Below are 20,449 nucleotides of genomic sequence, written 5' to 3'. Positions count from 1 at the left end.
TTTAACCATTCATCAGTCGATGTACATTTGGCCTCTCTCCATAGTTTGGCTATTATTGATAACGCTGCTATAAACATCAGGGTGTATGTACCCCTTAGAATGTGTATTTTTGTATCCTTTGGGTAAATACCTACTAGTGCAATTTCTGGATCATAGGGTAGTTCTATTTTGAGGAACCTCCATACTGTTCTACAGAGTGGCTGCCCCAGTTTGCATTCCCACTAACAGTGCAAGAGGGTTCCCCTTTCTCTGCATCCTTGCCAACACCTGTTGTTTCCTGTGTTGTTAATTTTAGCCATTTTGACAGGTATCTCATTGTAATTTTGATTTTTGTTTCCTTGATCATGAGCATCTTTTCATGTGTCTGTTAGCCATACGGATGTCTTTTTTTGAAAAGTGTCCATTCATGTCTGCTGCCCATTTCTTAACTGGATTATTTGTTTTTTTGGGTGTTGAGTTTGATAAGTTCTTTGTAGATTTTGGATACTAACCCTTTATCAGAAATGTCATTTGCAAGTACCTTCCCCTGGATTTCTTTTGGATCCTGATGTTATTCAAAACACAACTGGTTTTGGAATGCAAAGGTCAAGGCAATTGGCCTAGAATTTATTAGTCTTGAATGATTTATCATTTATTGTTTCAGTGTCAATGAATACCCATTTCAATGCTTCTTACACTTGCCTTCTTCTACTATAGTGATTAGAAAACTAAAATACTCTGAGGCATGTAATACAATTCTAGACAATGAGACACAGCAAGAAGTTCCTCATGCAAACTTCCCTTTTTTGTAGGGAGCAGGAGGAAGCCCAACAAAAATGAGGTCTTTTATTCTTCTTCCTGCCTGGAAAGTAAATGTAATGCCTGCAAATGAAGCAGCCATATTGGGTCTGACGCAACAAGAAAGAGGAATGAGAGCACCATGCTAAGTATAGCACAGTGGAAATACAGAAGCCACTATACCTGCCCTTGGGCTGGCTACCTCTAAACTTCTTGTTACATAAGAAAAATAATGACCTAAACCAGTAAAGAAGTTATTTATTTTTAGTTTTCCACTATACTTATCATTTAGTAGCAGTAAGCATGTCTGTATGCTAACAGAAACAAACTTCTTCTAATGTTAAATTATGTACAGAATTTATCATCAAGTTTTTACATAGAGACTTGGAATAACGTTTTCTTTGCATGTCTCCCTGCATTAGACTGTGTTAAGAGAGGTCAGGGACTGAATCATTTTCACCAACTCGCAGTATAATAATATATGAAAAGAAGGAAGACGACGTTGGAGGGAGGAAAGGAAATTGAGCTAGGAATAAAATGAAAGGAAACACACAGCTATAAACTGGGTCTTTGAAAGCTGTATTACTTTGGAGACAAGTTGACATGGCTTGGATAAGTCAAACTGCTACTAGGTGGTAAGTGCCCACTGCCTGTACTATTTGGTGTTGTAGTCTGATGACGTCCCAATATAGGTAATACAGGTCCAACTGGTAGAGAAGACAGGCGTGGCTCTGACTTACACAACTGAGCAGGTTCTGGGTAGGCATTGTGTTGATGACAGGTTCCAAGGGACTAGACTGATATATTGCATGTACAAAATTAATAGTACTTTTAGCAATCTGCAGCAACACAATGCAGTGTTTAATTGATTCTACCATACTATTTGTTGTTTCTTTGAGAGTTTCAATATTCTTTCTCTGTTCATCTTTGCAGTTTTGAAATTTGTCATCAAAAAGCTTTAAATGTTCTATCAAGATTTGTAGATAAGCATGAGCCTCTGTAAGTTTCTTAGCAAAGTCTTGGACACTAGGAACAAATCCTGAATCCACACCCCCAGAAGGCAGTGGAAAGGAGGCAGGAAGAGAGCGACATTTGTGCCCACACCCCAGCCTGGCCAGGAAAGGCAGCAGGGACCCCAAGGATCCTACCCCTTTTCCAGACCCTGGGGTTCTACTCACTCTGCAAGTGGCCAGCAAGAAAGCCATTCACCAAGCCTCCAATACCCCCTCAGCCACCTTGTGCCTCCAGAGGAGGGAGCTAGGTGCCCCTTCCAAGCACCCCTTTTTTCCTCCCATATGCCTAATGCCCCACACTGCTGTAAAATTGGTACAGCCAGGTTCACCTGGTCTCCAGGGACCCTAATCTAATTAGATATAAGATAAAGGCTATCCTAGAAGGATGAATGGTTAACATATCCTTTCAGATAACCCTTTCTAAAACTCCAAGAGAGGCATTGCTAAGAAATATCATTTGTGCAAGTGTCCCGTGTTGCAGACAAAACAAAAATCTATGTTATAAATACTAGGAAAAGTCGATGTTTTGATATGAAAATTCAAGCCTGATGTAGTCGAAAAACCACCCACTTATGCAGTGATAAACTGCAGAAGTTCTTTTTTTTTAAGTAACAGAGTTTAGCAAGGTTGTGTAATTTTTTATTTTATTTACTTGAGAGAGAGAGAGAGAGAACACTTGAGAGAGAGCACAAGCAGTGGGAGGGGCAGAGGGAGAGGGAGAAGCTCAATCCCAGGACCCTGGGATCATGACTGAGCCAAAGGCAGACGCTTAACCGACTGAGCCACCCAAGTGCCCCAAACTGCACAAGTTCTTATAGGAAAAGCCAGAGTCCCCCCCTAGAAAGCAGTTTTGTGTCTGTTCAAATAAAGTTAATTTAATTTAATATCATATTTCCAGAATGTTGATTTATTTTAATAGTCTAATTTCATAATGAGGCTAATAACACTTTGATTTTCTATCTTTGCTTTGTTTCTCATAACTAAACAAATATCTGCTTAAGGAGTAAGAGGTGACCCTTTCTGTTTAAGTTTGTTTATTTACATAATCTCTACACCCAGTGTGGGGCTTGATCTCATGACCCTAAGATCAACAGTTGCATGTTCCTCTGACTGAGCTAGCCAGGCACCCCAAGGTGACTTCTATACATACAGAATACTACTGTCATCAGCTATGGTACAGTCATTTCATAATCTGAATTGACCTTAAACTATAAGATAATGAAAGCACTGGATTTAAAAATAAGCTACCTTGGGACACCTGGGTGGGCAGTCAGTTAAGCATCCCAATCTTGGTTTCAGCTCAGGTCGTGATCTCATGGTCATGAGATTGAGCCCCATGTTGGGCTCCACACCAAACCTAGTTAAAAATAAAAAAAAAAAATTAGGAGCACCTGGCTGGCTCAGTCAGTTAAGCGTCTGCCTTCTGCTCAGGTCATGATCCTGGGGTCCTGGGATGGAACCCCGCCGTCGGGCTCCCTGCTTGGTGGGAGTCTGCTTCTCTCTCTCCCTCTGCCCCTCTCCCTGTTTGTGCTCACTCTCACTCTCAGTAAATAAATAAAATCTTGAAAAAAATTAAATTAAAAAAATTAATTAATTTAAGAAATTTTTTAAAAATATGCTACCTTTCAGGGAACCTGTTTGGCTCAATCAGTGGAACATGCAACTCTTGATCTAGGTAGGGTTTCTGAGTTCCAGCCCCACATGGGTATAGAGATTACTTAAAAATAAAATCTTTGAAAAAAAAAAAGCTACCTTTCAAATCTGAAAACCCATTCTAATTATGCCAAAAAATGTATAAATGGGATAAACTGTTATTTTATAGCCCGTATGTTATAGTCTTACATAGAGGACTCTATTATTCTAAACTAAGTAGTAAGTTGAACCATAGGAAACTGTCTCTTTAACCCACACAAATGATAATTTCCTATGGTTCAATCTATGAAGTACAGAAATCCAGAAAGAAAAACGTTTTTCTAAGCAAATTCTTCCTTATGTTCTTAAACAGATAAGCTATTAATCACTTTTTTGCTTCATTTTTTTAAAAATAAACACTAGAATCTGAATAAGGCAAATGTGAACTGGGATTACAGCCAACTGAGATTTTATAGAAAACAACTAATACATCAAAAATTTTAAGCATCCACTTAAATAGCCTTATGACATCTTATTAACAGTGAATATTAAAATCTTTGGGCATTTTAGTCAAATTAGTAATTGAATAAGGATCTTAAGTACTATAAATTAGGTATATTATTAACAAGCTACACAAATTTGAGCTCTCTGGCTCTTTTTTGGCCTAAAATTGTCCACACTGGCACATTTTCTTTTGCTATGATTAATTCTGCCACAAGATAGCAATTCTAGAAATCATCTGAACCAGCAAAAGTGTAGTCACTCAGTTGATAAAAGAACTAACTTTTTAGGGAAATGAGGACTGCTCTTTACCAATATGTTCAAGGGAGAGTTTTTCATGGGAACCAAATGGACAGTGTATACTCTTCTGGGAAAAGGAACTTGTATTCAAAGGTCAGTGAGCCTCAAAGTCTATATTTCACTTAAAAAGAATAAAAAGTTGTGGCTTGGGCAGTACGAGTGCCAAAAATCATATGTTCACATGCACTTAAGATAGTTTTACTTTCCAGATTATGTCAAGTATTTGGTAGTCTAATTGATCCCCCAAACTTATAAGGCCAAAAAAATAAATAAAATTAAAAATAAAAAAAGAGGAAGTATTTCCCCACAAAAAACTTACATATATAAATATATCAGAAACCAAGCTGGAAAAGCAGATTAAGGAGAAAGAGAACAGCGTATAAAATGAGTTACGGCCTTGATGTCATTTCAATAATTAAAATACTGAATTTATCCTTGGAAACAAAAGAATTAATACAAGTTCTTATACAGGACCTCTATGGAGAAAGTGACAGGGACAAACATTTACTACTCTCCCCCCTTTTTAAAATTTCATTTTATTATAGCAGGTCCTCAAGGCATTTGAGCATGTGCTCTGTGACCCATGCTTGCTTTGCTTACTTTGTGATCCCAGTATTCTTCCTAATCCACAAGGCTGAGTTGCCACTTCATTCTGACATCTGATATTCTTGAAAAGGTAGGCAATGGAATTTTAGATTGCCAGATAAGCTGAAAAGATATATCACTATCTTTAACTATTCCCCAAAGTATATGCAGAGCACACACTCCAATGAGCTAACACTGCATAATCTAATGAGATTATTTGCCCTGTATGAAAATACCATTTTAGAATGATGATGATAGAAAATAAAAAACACTAATAAATACACAGATATGAAAAAAATTCAACGAACTACTCTCTCCACCTTTGACTGCAAATACTGATTCACATTTTGTATTTACAAATTTTTCCAAAGAAGAAAGTTGAGGGAAGGGGATGGTTAAAAAGAAAAATCAGGGCGCCTGGATGGCCCAGTCGGTTAAGTGACTGCCTTCGACTCAGGTCATGACCCCAGGGCCCTGGGATTGAGTCCCGCATCTGTCTCCCCGCTCAGCAGGGAGTCTGCTTCTCTCTCCTTCTGCCGCTCTTCCTCGCTTGTGCTCCCTCTCAAAAATAAAATCTTAAAAAAAAAAAAAAAAGAAAAATCAAAGAACCGTATCAATCTTTATTAGCTTCCTGTGGCTGCCATAACAAAGTACCACAAACTTGGTGGCTTAACACAACAGAAATTTATTGCCTCCCATTTCTGGAGGGTAGAACTTTGAAATTAAGGTGTTCGCAGAGCCATGCTTCCTACGAAACCTATAGAGGAGAATCCTTCCCTGCCTTTTCCGGCCTGTTATTTGCTAGCAATCCTTGGGGGTACTTGGCTTGTACAAGCATCACTCCAATATCAGATTCCATCATCACATGGACACCTTCTCTCTGTGTGTCCCTGTCTCAGCGTCTTCTTCTCTTATAATGACACCAGTCATATTGGATTAAGGGCCTACATTACTCCAGTATGACCTCAACTACATTTGCAATGCCACCATTTCCAAATATGGTCACACTCAGAGGTGCTAGGGATTAGGACTTCTCTGGGGGATTCAATTCAGCCCATACAGCATCTGACAAACAGACATTTCAAATTAGATGTAGAATTATTGTATCAAATATAAAATGCATTAATTTCTCCTACAAATTCTTCTGTAATATCATTATACTTCTAGACCTCTAGGGCAATCTTTAACTCATTCTTCTCTACCTTTTCCTTATATTCAGAATCATCATCATCTTTCTTTCAGGATGGCACTAATTAAATTTAGTCCCTCGAGTCTGATTTGTTCCAACTGTTTCTGAATTGGCCTCCCTACTTCTAAGGTCTCCCCATTTAAGCAGCCCATTCTATATTTACAATTTTCTTTCCTTCTCCCCAGTATGTGAATCCTCTTAAAAAAGTCCAGGTTCATTCTCACCCTTTACCCAGGCTTATGACATTACACTCATTTGAAGGGATTTTTCACTTACTTAAAAAGCAAACTTCAAAGCAAATCCTAAACTCCCAAACAACCTTTCTTAAAATTATGAATATTCTGATTTCTTTTTCCTCTTAACTATCAGAGCACCATACTATACACTGTAGTCCTTGGTTATATACCATCTGCTTCTAACATTCACTGCTATTCCATATAAGTTAAGCTCACCTCTCTTAATATATTATGAGCTCTTTGAAAACAAGGTTATTTTCCTGCTTTATTTATTCTCCAGAACAGGAAAAAAGTACATAGTGATGAACTTGTAAATATAATGATTAACAGTAAAACAGAGATTTTAAAAAGGAATCTCAAAAGAATAAAATAAAAAGCTTCTGCACAGCGAAGGAAACAATCAACAAAACTAAAAGGCAACATTCAGAATGGGAGAAGATATTTGCAAATGACATATCAGATAAAGGGCTAGTATCCAAAATCTACAAAGAACTAATCAAACTCAACACCCAAAAAACAAATAAGCCAGTTAAGAAATGGGCAGAAGACATGAATAGACACTTTTCCAAAAAAGACATCCAGATGGCTAACAGACACATGAAAAGATGTTCAACATCACTCATCGTCGGAGAAATACAAATCAAAAGTACAATGAGATATCACCTCACACCTGTCAAAATGGCTAAAATTAACACAGGAAACAACATATGTTGGCAAGGATGCAGAGAAAGGGGAACCCTCTCGCACTGTTGGTGGGAATGCAAACTGGTACAGCCACTCTGGAAAATAGCATGGAGTTTCCTCAAAAAGTCAAAAATAGAACTACCCTATGATCCAAAAATTGCACTAGTAGGTATTTAGCCAAAGGATACAAAAATACTGATTCAAAGGGATATATGCACCCCGATATTTATGGCAGCATTATCGACAACAGCCAAATTATAGAAAGAGCCCAAATGTCCATCGACTGAGGAATGGATAAAGAAGATGTGGTGTACACACACACACACACACACACACACACACACACACACACACACACAACACACACACACACACACTGGAATATATTACTCATCCATAAAACAGAATGGAATCTTGCCATTTGCAATAACGTGCATGGAGCTAGAGAGTATTACACTAAGTGAAATAACTCAGTCAGAGAAAGACAAATGATTTCACTCATATGTGGAATTTAAGAAACAAAACAAATGAACATGGTTGGGGAAAGAGAGAGGCAAAACATAAAACAGACTCTTAACTACAGAGAACAAACTGAGGGTTGCTGGAGGGAGGTGGGTGAGAGGTTGGGTTAAACAGGTGATGGGTATTAAGGTGGGCACTTGTGATGAGCACTGGGTATTGTATGTAAGTGATGAATCACTAAATTCTACACCTGAAACTAATATTACACTGCATGTTAACTGGAATTTAAATTAAAAAATGAAACTAAAAAAAATCAAAAGAATATAGTGACTTGATCTTACTGTAAAATCAAGTCCTCAATATCTGTTTCTTAATAACATTTTTCCCTGATTATAAAATATACATGTTCATTAGGAATATTTAGAAAATACAGGCAATAATTAAAAAATAAAACCAATTCACCAAATAATCACTATAGATATCCCTTTTAGTCCTCATTTCAACCTGTATAAGGGTAAATAAAAATTATTTTCTCCACTTGTAAAGGGCAAAGTGACTATATTCTCCTCCCCATTCAGTAGAGTATTTCCTTGAAAACACAGTGAGTCTAAATCCTTATTCTAACCTTTGGGATACAGATAAATCTCTAGGGACTGCACCCCATCTTTATCCCTACTTTTACAACAGTGAAACATATGCATGGTTGCAGGCCAGATAACCTCTAGATATGTAAACACGTACTATCAGAATCAGCTCAGGGCTCTCATGAGATATACAGAGACCATCTCTAGGTGATTAGAGAAATTACTGTTCTTTTCTCCTCTTTGCTATCTAAATTGTGTGAAATTTTGTCCTAACTATGTAGTCTACAGCAGGTTAGCTATATGCATATGTTGTACTATGCTTACCTAAAAACAAACCAGTTTTATTTCTTTTCTAAATTCTTGTGGAATAAAACTTTCATTTCCCAACCAGATGAATAGTAGTGCCCTCTCCCTGCCTCCTTCTCTCTCCCTCAAACTACTCCCCATACACATACAATTACATGTATGTATCTTTAAAATAAAAATGGGATCACACACAAGTGCGTTTATCTGTAAGTCTGTTTATATACATACTTATCTGTAATTATTACATGTGTGCAATAAATATATAATACATACAACATGTGTTTTTTCACTTAAGATCATGAGGATTTTTTACATTCACTTTTTTGAATTCCTAATATATGTACTACGCTGTTCAGAAGTGTGCTGGACGCCAGCTCACAGTGGTTCATGAGAACCAATAATATACATCTCTTGCCAACTCCATGCTCAGTGACTTCATGTTGGTAGCTTGAAACAAGCCATTGCAGGAGTATTTACACCACGGAAATCTAAAAATGCTATGAATCAGAGCTTTTTTTATTCATCAGAGAGTTGTTTTACCAGTACACAACTGACCACACTATACAAGTTCTGCACCTTGGTGTTCTGTTTTGTTTTATAGCTGTATATCCTGCCAATTATTCCATATCAACATATATAGATCTAATAATGATCACTTTATAGTACCATTTAATATGTATTGGAAATATGACCCAATACTTCTGAAATTTTGTTAATTTGATGGGCAAAAATTTTTTTAATTTATTTTTGCATTCCCTTTACTGCTAGTGAGATGGAACATTTTTCATAAATTTCTAAATGGTCAAATAAAAAAAGAAGCAAATAAGCTAGCCCTATTAGGTTTAGAAAGGCAAATATTATTGTATTAAAGACTAAATTTGTAAACTTCCAAGTAGTCAAAGCAAAATGGTTATAAAGGATTCTATCATTTTTGTTGTTGATAAAAGAAATTATATGAATCATTTGAAAGATATAATTTTTTTCTAACAGAAATTCCTCATCATGAAAAGTTTTTTCAAAAAATTATTATAGGAAACTTCATTTGGGTAACAGATGATACCTTTGATAATTTTATAGATGCAGAATAAAGGCTCACTAAATGAAGGCTGTTCTGGGAGGAGCTAAGGTTATTTTCAAATCAAATGACATTTATTGAATGTCTACAATGAATCAGACTAACATGATTCAGATATGGTAATATATCACACTCCTAAAAACACACTTCCATATACCAAGAAGAGTAGATAAGTAGCAGCTCTCTTAGGCTTTATCCCTTACAAATCACTTATGTCAGCTAGACTTTCTATCTTTTGGTACATAGACCATTTAAGGTTAGAGTCTTTGGAAAGATCCAGGAGCACAGATACTCCACGTTTCTACCTGAAGGGAAAATCCATACTCTTGGATTTTCTAATACTATATAGAGCCATAACAATACTTTCACCTAGATTGTAAGTCAGGAGTTCTGCAGGCAGAGTTAAGGTTTTTCTCAAGAAGAAGCTTTGGCTCCACTGATTAAGACTTCTAAAAAATGCTTATGGGAAACTTTTAGTTGTTACCTGTCTTGGCCATATAAAAAAGTCTTAATATTGCTCCTATGGGATATCTGATTTGAGCCACATACTCTCCTGAACAAGTTGAACTCTGTAGTCATTTGAAACTGGACATTTATATTTTGGGTCATGACTATTACACTGAATTTTAATTTCTGTGTATTGATTTGAGCCATCAGGTTGCATCCTTGCATACACACATTGAAGACATCCCATTATACTTATAATAACATCAAGTTTCCTTTCTATAACTCACAATTAGAACTCGCTACACAATTTGCAGGATCCAGTACAAAATTAAAATACTGGGTTCCTTGTTCAAGCACTGCACCCTTCTAAGAGAAGGGCCTTAATCCTTGATTCATCTCTAACCTCATTGCATACCTTTATAATTCCTCCCCACACTGGTGTCACCTCACTTCAGAACTACCAGTGTCCCTCCTGCCTCAGGGCACGCCTATTGCTAGGTCTGAATAATTCTTCCCCTTTGCCCTTCGCAAATAACTTCTCATCGTTCAAGTGTCTGCGTCAATGTCATTCCTTAGAGAAGCCTCTCTGTACCACTTAAGTATGGCCCTGATTGTTCTCTTTCATTGTATCTTGTTCTTTCCTGTACAGAATGCATGACAATTAGTTAATTTATATTTATTTACTTGTTTATCGCTGGTCTTCTCTTTCCTTCTTAGAATTCAAGCTCGAGGAGTATAGATTGCATGGATATATTATTTATGAATGCAGACCCAGTGTCATATAAGTACTGGGAACAGCAGTGACTTCAAGCTGAAGTCAGAAAGACCTAAGCTTGAATCTCAGCTCTGCCATCTTTTGCTTGGATAACTTTGGGTAAGTCTCCCCAGGCCTCAGTTTTCTCAACAGTGAGGATAATAACAGTATACTACAGTATACTAAAAAATGCCATTAAATTTAAATGAGTCAGTATGTATAAAAGTCCCTAGCAGAGAACTGGTTTATAGCATTATCAAGTCAAAAATTAACTCTTATTATCATTTTATTATTACATTTACTGTTGTTTACCTTTTTACTATATCTTATATTATTATTTATATGTTAAGAGTCATCCTTTCTTTATGAATATCAAAAGTTTCTCAAAACTAATTCTGATTCATAATCAATTTTAAAAGTACCAGGACACAAGGATGCTTGTTCTTGCTACTTGCTATGTCATAATATTGTATCAGATTACTGAGCGTTTTACAATGAATGGGGCAAATACAGCCAATTTTGTAACACCTGAGAAGAAGTGGTTGTAAAAACTTTAAAATTACCAAAAGGAATAATGTAGTATGTGAAATATCTCAGCGTATAAGCTGCTCAAATGTAAGGTTCAATATGGTCATTACGATTTACCATTACTTGTTTGGGCTGAACGTGGAGGAAAGACAAAGAATTATAGGGTAGTGATGAACTCTATGGCCAGAGGGAAGAGAAGCTGTTTATGGCAACCAGATTTTAGTTCATTTTATTAGAACTTCTCCAGCCTAATATTTGAACATTTTAAAGATACAAGCTCTGTAATTTACTAATTAAGCTATGATTCTACCAGTGTCATGAGTGCTCTGAAAAGAATTACACCAATGGTTTCTCAGCATCTTTAGGTGTTTTTCTTCTGATTGAATTTCAACACATATATTATTACATTGTGCCTGAAATAGAAAATATCCTACTTTTTTTCTTTTTCAAAAGGTTTCTTGTTAAAGTTGGTAATGAGTACATCTACTCTATTTTTGTATGTATTTGAAAATTTTAAATCAAGGGTTTAAAACGTCTGACAGGTTAACAAAATGATCACTGCAAACTTCAGATTTATGGTTAGGTCAAGCTAACCTGATGCTGGAATGATGGAACAGGGCACTGGACTGCATGAATAAGTTTCCTACTCTCCAAGCAGAGAATCATCAGCAGTTTTATAGTGGTGACATTTACGGTCTCAGAAGGTGGTGAAGGAGGAGAGCATCAACAACTGATTTGATGTACACCTCATATAGATTATATTCATGGACTACCCTGGAAGTTTCTACCGTGAGGTCTGTTGGTTAATCTTCTAGTCAATAACCAACCGAACAAACAAAAACAAAACAAAAAAAAGTGTAGATTACCATATGATACTATATACAGAAGACTATTCAGTGAATTGGAACAACAGTGAACTTAAATAACATAGCATTCTCCTGTCTCAGCTAAGGTATGAGAACAAAGAAAAAAATATACGATAGAATCTGTACAAGTGTAAGACTGTTACATGCAACACAACCCTTATCACTTCTTTGACTAGCATCCATCTGTAACCCGCTGCAACTGAAAGTTCACCTCAATCCACTTTCTTACTGTGTGATTGGTGGCAATTTATTTAATTTCTCTGAACCTCAACCTCCTTATCTGTAAGATGGTAAAAATAATATCAATCTACTAACGCTGTTATAAGGATTAAATCTCATAATGTAGTGTCTCTCATCTTAGGAGTCCACAAACTCCCTCCTGGTCAAGGGTTTACTGATAACTTTTTTTAGTTTCAGATTGTCACTTTTATGACAATCTTTTTTTAAAAAGAGGATCATAAGTATGGTAAAAAAAAATAAACATATAAAGCGAATAAACATCTTTAAACAAACTAGTACCGCATAGTGTCAGTGCCTACTTTGGCATTCGTGTTCTGGATCATATTGTCCCCAAATAGTACCACTTTAATTGTCATAGCCTAATGGGAAACCAACAGAAGAATACTTACATAAAATATGTTTTTGTGCCAAGTCAAGGCCAAATGAGATCATAAAGCTGTATAAAATAAAGGTTTCTAGCAGTTTGAATAGAGAAAAATGATAAAAGTCAGCACCAAGTAGTACAGACATGCTGAACTCAGAGAAACCTGTCATATTCACTTTGGCAAAAAGCAATTTAGTTTCAACAATGGTTTTTGCCTTCCTAGTAATGGTGATCTAATTTTCTTTGGTTTTGTACTTTTCTTGTTATTAAATTTATAATTTATTTTGCCCTCATGACTCCATTGGGTCTATAAGCATAAGGAACTTATACTTTGTTTTATATTTGTAAATATTTAAATAATAATGATAAAAATAATTTAATATTGGAGGGTCTGAGATAATATTTTTTCTTTATTTTTTTAAGATTTTATTTATTTGTTTGAGAGAGAGAGAGAGCTTGAGTGGGGGGGCAGAAGAAGAGGGAGAAGCAGACTCCCCTCACTGAGCAGGGAGCCCCACACGCGGCTTGATCCCAAGATCCTGAGATCATGACCTGAGCCGAAGGCAGACGCGTAACCAACTGAGCCACTGAGGTGCCCCTAATATTTTTTTCTTTAAAAGGAGTCTGCACATTCCTCTTTTTGAAACTGAGATATTGTATACATAGAGTTTAGCCTAAGAAAACTCTTAGTAAAATTTAGTACCTATCACTTTCCCTGTACATATTTATTATTACATAGGTATCTGGCATTTGTCTAGGTTTGTTTGTTTTTTCCAGTCCATAGTAGTAATCTGGGGGTGAGGAAGGGGCAGTCTGATGGGAATGATTGTTTTCAGTTTTCATGCTTTATACAGCAGAAGTTAATCAATGGGGATAGACTGGCAGATTCGGCAATCATTTCTGTGGTGTCATCTGAGTGAAAAGACAGTCAACTTTAATGGCCATTTTTGTAATTTTATCACTAGAAATATATTCCTTTGGTAGTGAAGAAATAGGATTTAAGGTGTTCAAGAGAAGTATCAAAGCTTGGAATCCTAAAGTGTCTTAGAAGCAGAAGTAATTAGGGTCTAATAGATTACATAGGAATTCTAGCCCTCTCAAACAATTCTGAAAGTAGAAGTAGGAAGTCACTGAAAATAGTTTTATTCATTTACTTATAACCTGTCTCTTTCCATAAAGACTTTGATACAAGTATATTAATATAAACAAAATCATAGAAAGATGACAAGTTTCATCTTAGAGCAGGTCTATTCCAGGGAGAGAGAACACATGGTGTTGTGACTTGCTTAGTCAAGCATTTTTATTCGTATTTCTTTTTTTTTTGTTTTCTTTTTTTTGGAATTTTAAAATTTGAGAATAGGTGACACACAGTGAATGTTACATTAGTTTCAGGTCTACAACATAGTGATTCACCATCTCTATACATTATGTTATGCTCACCACAAGTGTAGCTACCATCTGTCACCATAAAATGCTATTACAATATCATTGACTATATTCCCTATTCTGTGCCTTTTATTCCCATAGTCAAACATTTTTAAACTGTTTGAATTGGTCAAAATTCCTCCTGACTAAGTAGTTCATAAGAGGTGCTATCACTGGGTCAAAGACAAGAGGAGAAAATAAATAAGGAAGGCACTGATGGAGCAGGCTGCCAGAGACTTCAGTAAGTTGGTGCAAACTAGGGTAGATTTAGAGGATTAATGAATCTAATTACAGAGCTGCAGGACAGAAGCAAAGGGAGCTTTCAAAGCAAGACATAAACAAAGGAATGGAATGGTTAATGTACTACCAGAGGTCAGGCAATTGTTTTCATGAGTAACAGTAAAAATTCATAATCATTGAAAATGTGTATGCTGTTTCTTCTCTAATTCTAAATATTCTGAAACTAGGGATAATAGTTTGGGTCCTTTTTATTTAGGCACCTGAATATCCCTAAAAAATAGAAACAATAAGTTAGGACATTATCAATAAACTCATTGCTACTTTTGTTCTGTCTTTACTACAACTTTTCCTCATAGCTGTGGTTATACCAGTTGCCAAAATCGCAGAGAAAAGGAATCATAGACATGAGAGATAATTACATCATGTTGTTTACTTTGATGCCTTCATCATAAATCTCCTTCATGTCTTTATAAGGACTCATCAATTACTTTACGGACTCACCAATTACTAGTTTTTCAAAGTAGTCAATCTCCTACTAGTTTATTAAATACTGAAATTATGTCTGGGGAAGTTTTGGTTTTGCTATTTTTTTAAAATTCTAACATCAAGTGTTAGAATTAAAGGTGTCTTCAGTTCCCTTTAAATAAAAAAATTCTTATTTGAAATTTTCAAACTTACACAAAGTTAAAAATACAAAAATAGCACAAAGAACTCTTTTATACCTTTTACCTAAATTCATCTACTGTTAACATTTTACCCTATTTGCACCTGTACTCTCTACACACAGTTTTTGTTGTTTTTTTTTTTCTGAATCGCTGGACACTAAGTTACATACATCATGGCCCTTTACAAATAAAATTTCAGTTACAATTGCTTAAAAGTTTAAATATCTTAATTATCAGGTAATTTTGAGCTACCTAAGACATGATCATCATGAAAATGTAAAATACTACATATTTCTTTATACCTTACCTAGACTCTCAAGATGTGAGTAATGTACTCTAAATATTCCCTGCCAAATTTTTTCAACATTTCAAATTGGCAATGTTTTTCTTTTATTTTTCCTGTTAAAAATGGAAAAATTTTCCTGATTTTCAAAATGTGCTGCTATATCTATCATTGTATAGTCATTCATTTAAAGCCAACCTTGACTACATCAAAAACTAATGATGTAATGTATGGTGATTAACATAATAATAAAATAAATAAATAATGGGCACCTGGGTGGCTCAGTTGGTTGAGCGACTGCCTTCAGCTCAGGTCATGATCCTGGAGTCCCGGGATCGAGTCCCGTGTCAGGCTCCCTGCTCAGCGGGGAGTCTGCTTCTCCCTCTGACCCTCTTCCCTCTCATGCTCTCTATCTCTCATTCTCTCTCTCTCTCAAATAAATAAATAAAAATCTTTAAAAATAAATAAATAAAGCCAACCTTGAAAATTAATTCAAGCATTAAAATCAAAAAGTATTTAACAAATTATTCCTTCTCCAGAGGACAACTAGGTAGTGAGATAAAAAGAATGTCTTCTTTATTACTCTCTTGGCTTAGAATATTACATTTATTAAACATATGGATAGTTGATACTTTGCAAGACTGCTTAAAGAAGTTTATAGGAAAAATGTAATTTCAAACTCTGTTTGAATATCCCTGATGAATATAGATGTGAAAACTCTCAACAAAATGTTAGCAAACAACAACAAAAACCCCCAGCACATTAAAAAGATCATACAACAGATGAGGCAGGATTCATCTCTGGGATGCAAGGATGATTCAACATACACAAATTACTAAATGTGATAGATCATATTAATAGAATGAAAGATAAAAATCATATGACCATCACAGTAGATGAAGAAAAAGCCATTGACAAAATTCAACATCTTTTTATTGTAAAAACTCTCAACAAACTAGGTATAAAAGAAACAAACCTAACATAATAAAGGCCCACATGACAAATATGATAAGCCCATGATTATATTATATTCAACAGTGAAAAGTTGAAACTTTTCTTCTAAGATCAGGAACAAGATAAGGTTGCCCTCTATACTCTCACCATTCCTATTCAACTTAGCACTGTAAGCCCTAGCCAGACCAACTCAAAATGGAATAAAGATGTAAATAAAACCTGAAACCATAGGCTTCTGGAAGAAATCATAAGGGAGAATTTCCTTGACATTGGTCTTAACAATTATTTTTTTTACATGACACCAAAAACATGAGCAACAGAAACCAAATAAACAGTGGGACTACATCAAACTAAAAGTTTTCCACATAGCAAAAGAACCATCAACAAAATGAAAAAGCAGCACACAGAATGGGAAAAAATATTTGCAAACCACATATCTGATAAGAGGTAGTATCTTAAATATATAAGGAAGGGAAAAATGAAGGGGGGGAAATCGGAGGGGGAGACGAACCATGAGAGACTATGGACTCTGAGAAACAAACTGAGGGTTCTAGAGGGGAGGGCAGTGGGGGGATGGGTTAGCCCGGTGATGGGTATTAAAGAGGGCACGTACAGAATGGAGCACTGGGTGTTATACGCAAACAATGAATCATGGAACACTACATCAAAAACTAATGATGTAATGTATGGTGATTAACATAACATAATAAAATAAAATAAAATAAAATATATAAGGAAATCATACAACCCAACAGCAAAAAACAATCCAATTTTTTAAATGGGCAGAAGAACTAAATAGATAATTTTCCAAAGAGGACATCCAAATGGTCAGGAGGCATACCAAAATATGCTCAATGTCACTAATCATCAGAGAAATGCAAAACAAACCCACATATCACCTCACACCTGTTAGAAAGACTATTGTCAAAAAGACAAGAGATAACTAATGCTGGTAAGGATGTAAAGAAAAGGGAACTCTTGTGCACTGCTGGTGGGAATTCAAATTGGTAGTGCCACTGTGGAAAACAGTCTGGAGGTTTCACAAAAAAGCAAAAATAGATCTACCATATGATCCAGTAATCCTACTTCTAGGTATGTATCTGAAGGAAATGAAATCACTATATCAAAGAGTTACCTGCACCTATGTGTATTAAAGCATTACTTAAAATAGCCAAGACATGGATACAACCTCAGTGTCCAATGACTAATGAATGGATAAAGAAAATATCATATATATGTGTATATTATTTAAGAAGAAGATAATCTCGCCATTTTCAACAGCATGGATGAAATTTGAGGACATTATGTAAGTGAAATAAGTCACACAGAGGAAGACAAATATTATATGATTTCACTTACATGTGAAGCCTAAAAAAAACCCCAAAGTCATAGAAACAGAGAGTAGATTGGTGGTTGCCAGGGGAGAAGAGGTGGGGGTGGAAAATTCAGGGAGGGAAGTGAGAGTTGTCAAAGAGTATAAATTTCCAGTTATAAGATGAATGAGTTCTGGGATCTAATGTAGAACACGAGTGACTATAGTTAACAACATTGACTGTAAACTTGAAAGTTGCTAAGAAAATAGATCTTAAAAGTTTTCTCCCCCCCCCCCAAAAAAAAAGGTAACTAAGTGAGGTAATGGATGTGTTAACTAACCTTACGGTGATAATCATTTTATAATATATACATACATCAAAATATCACACTGTACAACCTAAACTTATACAGTTACATCTCAATTAATCTGGGGGTACAAAAGAAACAAAACAGAAAAGGAATGAGCTCCATTTAATATGGGTAAATTTCCTAATTAATTAACCACTAAATTATTAGGAGGGGTTTTAAAACCAACTATGTACACTAACTAATGTTCTTTAATACTGAATAACTCACTACCTATAGGTACTAGTCACTGGTTATAAAGGAATGTTGACATATCAGGATGCCCATCTCCATCCCAGAAGCCAACTCTGTCAGCTCCCTGAACATATGGATTATTTTCTCAAAAAATAATGGCCATCAAAGGCTCTGTCTAATCACTAAACAAATATTTACCAACCACCTATGGTAGTGATCAATCAACAACAAATTCTACCCAAAAAGAGAAGACAATGTGTTAGGAAGATGACATGCATATAACTATATATAGAGTAAATTCAATAAATTTGATAAGAAAAGTGTACAAAAAAGTGCCGTAAGAAACAAGAATGAACATGCTCACCATGTGTCAGAGTAGAAATTGTTTCCCCAACAAGAGTTTCTGGAGTTTAACACAAGTCAGTGGCAATGCATTCTTTTAATATGTGCTTTCCAAACGAATAGTAACACATCTTTTGGTAAGTATCACTCCAAGGCAAATAGTTTTTTTTTTCCTTATGTGTGTTGAATAATCTTTCCAAAATGAGGCTGATTTTATATTTAAGAGGGCATAAAAAGGGTAGTCTTATTAATTTTAGTTAGCTTTATTTCTTCCTTGTTCATATGTAGCAGCGAAATTGTGTAGTTACAAAAAAAAAAAAAAGGAGAGTCAGTCATTCCATATTGTGGCATTAAGAGAAGTAAGGTTAACAGGGACGGAGAGCTATATATGAAATGACAGGATTAATCATCATTCATGTCACAGACTGTTTTCCTTCCAAAGATGGTCCTAATAACATCTCCCATCCACCTATGACTTTGACATACCTCTGAGGTGGGATCTAAGTTTTTCCCTCTTGAATCTTAGCAGGTTTATGACCTGAGAGGCGAAGTCATAAAAGGCATTATACCTTCTGCTTCTTTCTCTCAAGATGCTGGCTTTTGGAACTTCCATGTGAGCAGGCTGGCTGCCCTAAGGCCAGCATGTTGTAACAAAGGCCAAACTAAACCACATGCAGAAACCACATAAAGAGAGAAAGATGCCCAGTCAGCCCCCAGCTGCTTCAGCCCCCTTTATCAGCTCTGGCCACAGTCTAGCTGCAACCACATTAGAGACCAAGCCAGCACTACTCAGCTGAGCCCTTCCCAAATTCCTGACCCAGGGAATCTGTGAGTGATAGTAAAAACGACTGTTGTTTTAAGCCATTAAGTTTTGGGGTGATTTGTTATGCAGCAACAGATAACTGAAACATCTCAGCATTTCAGATAGTGCATATCAAATAATTTCATGGACTGGGTTGAAAAGGAAAGTCAGGTAAGGAACTAAAAGGTGTGAAAGTCAATGCTGAGTGTTTACTGTAATCTCACTCAAGTTTCCACAGGGCTCTCTATTTTCTTCAAGTTTCATTCAATAACATCGATCTAACATGAACTCCAAAGCAAAAAAATCATGGAGCATATGTGATAAAGCTAACTTTGGTCTGCTGAAATGAGTTAGCAGCAGTATTAATAGAGCTACGATTCCAATAATTGGGGCTATCTACAAAGTTCCAGAGTCCTACCTTCTAATTTACCTCTCTAGTAAGATAATATCCAATAAGATTCTATCTGCTAAGTATATCACTTAATGATTTACGAAGTGCTTTCATGTACATGAAATCATTTAATCTTATAAATAGTAATATGACATAGCAGAGCCTCACAGAAAATTGAAACTCAGAAAATTTACACAAATTGCACAGGATTGAAAAGCTGGGGGGGAAAGGCATTTAATCCAGGCAAGCAGAAGACTAGGCTTACTACCCTGACCTGGGAGCCAAGAATTAAGTGTGTGCATGAAATACACATGATACATTAGACTCTAATTGTCACTGACCATCTGGTGCACACTATTAAGTATGCCACGCTTCAAGGAATGAAGACTCAGGTGTATATTAAATACTATGCTCTTAAAGTGTTACACTCTTTTGCTTTTAAAATACCCTCCTCTAAAAAACTTGCATTTTTATTATTCTCTGGATAATCACTAAAGGCTATTCCCAGGACTAGTCTCAGGAGTCCTGTAATTTTTTAAATGTTAAACAAAGTAGGTGCTATTTCAAAGTCCAAAGGTTTGATTTAATGAATGCCAAGCATCTCAAATCCACAGGAAATTTTTTAATACAACATTGCTGGATATCCTCTGAAGAGGAAAGTTAACATATGAACCAAATGGAATTCTCATTGAGCTCCCAATACTGCTTATCAGGATAGAAGAGATTTGTTATTGTTATTGTTATTGTTGTTGTGCAGTGTACCCAAACACTGAATATTTATAGGAAAACAAGCTTTTTAAATTCTTTGCCCTGTTTTTTGCCACTAACCACCCCTCCCCAATCATTGGAATAGTTCCATCTCCTTTTAACAACTTCCCATTAAACCTCATGAACCATATCCTGTACTTAATGGGCTGTTAATATTTTAAAGCTTCTGTAGTTCTACTGTA

General features: G+C 35.8%; 1 protein-coding gene across 2 annotated transcripts in view; it reads right to left on the bottom strand.

Annotated features, from left to right (window-relative positions):
- ADAMTS6 (ADAM metallopeptidase with thrombospondin type 1 motif 6) overlaps positions 1-20,449 on the bottom strand; it is a 305,810-nt gene that overhangs the window by 226,444 nt on the left and 58,917 nt on the right. The window lies entirely within an intron of this gene.

Source organism: Callorhinus ursinus, unplaced genomic scaffold (genome assembly GCF_003265705.2).
Source record: "Callorhinus ursinus isolate GAN/ISIS: 27379988/994484 unplaced genomic scaffold, GSC_fseal_2.0 scaffold23, whole genome shotgun sequence".
NCBI classification, from domain to species: domain Eukaryota; kingdom Metazoa; phylum Chordata; class Mammalia; order Carnivora; family Otariidae; genus Callorhinus; species Callorhinus ursinus.
This window is presented reverse-complemented; position numbering and strand designations above follow the sequence as displayed.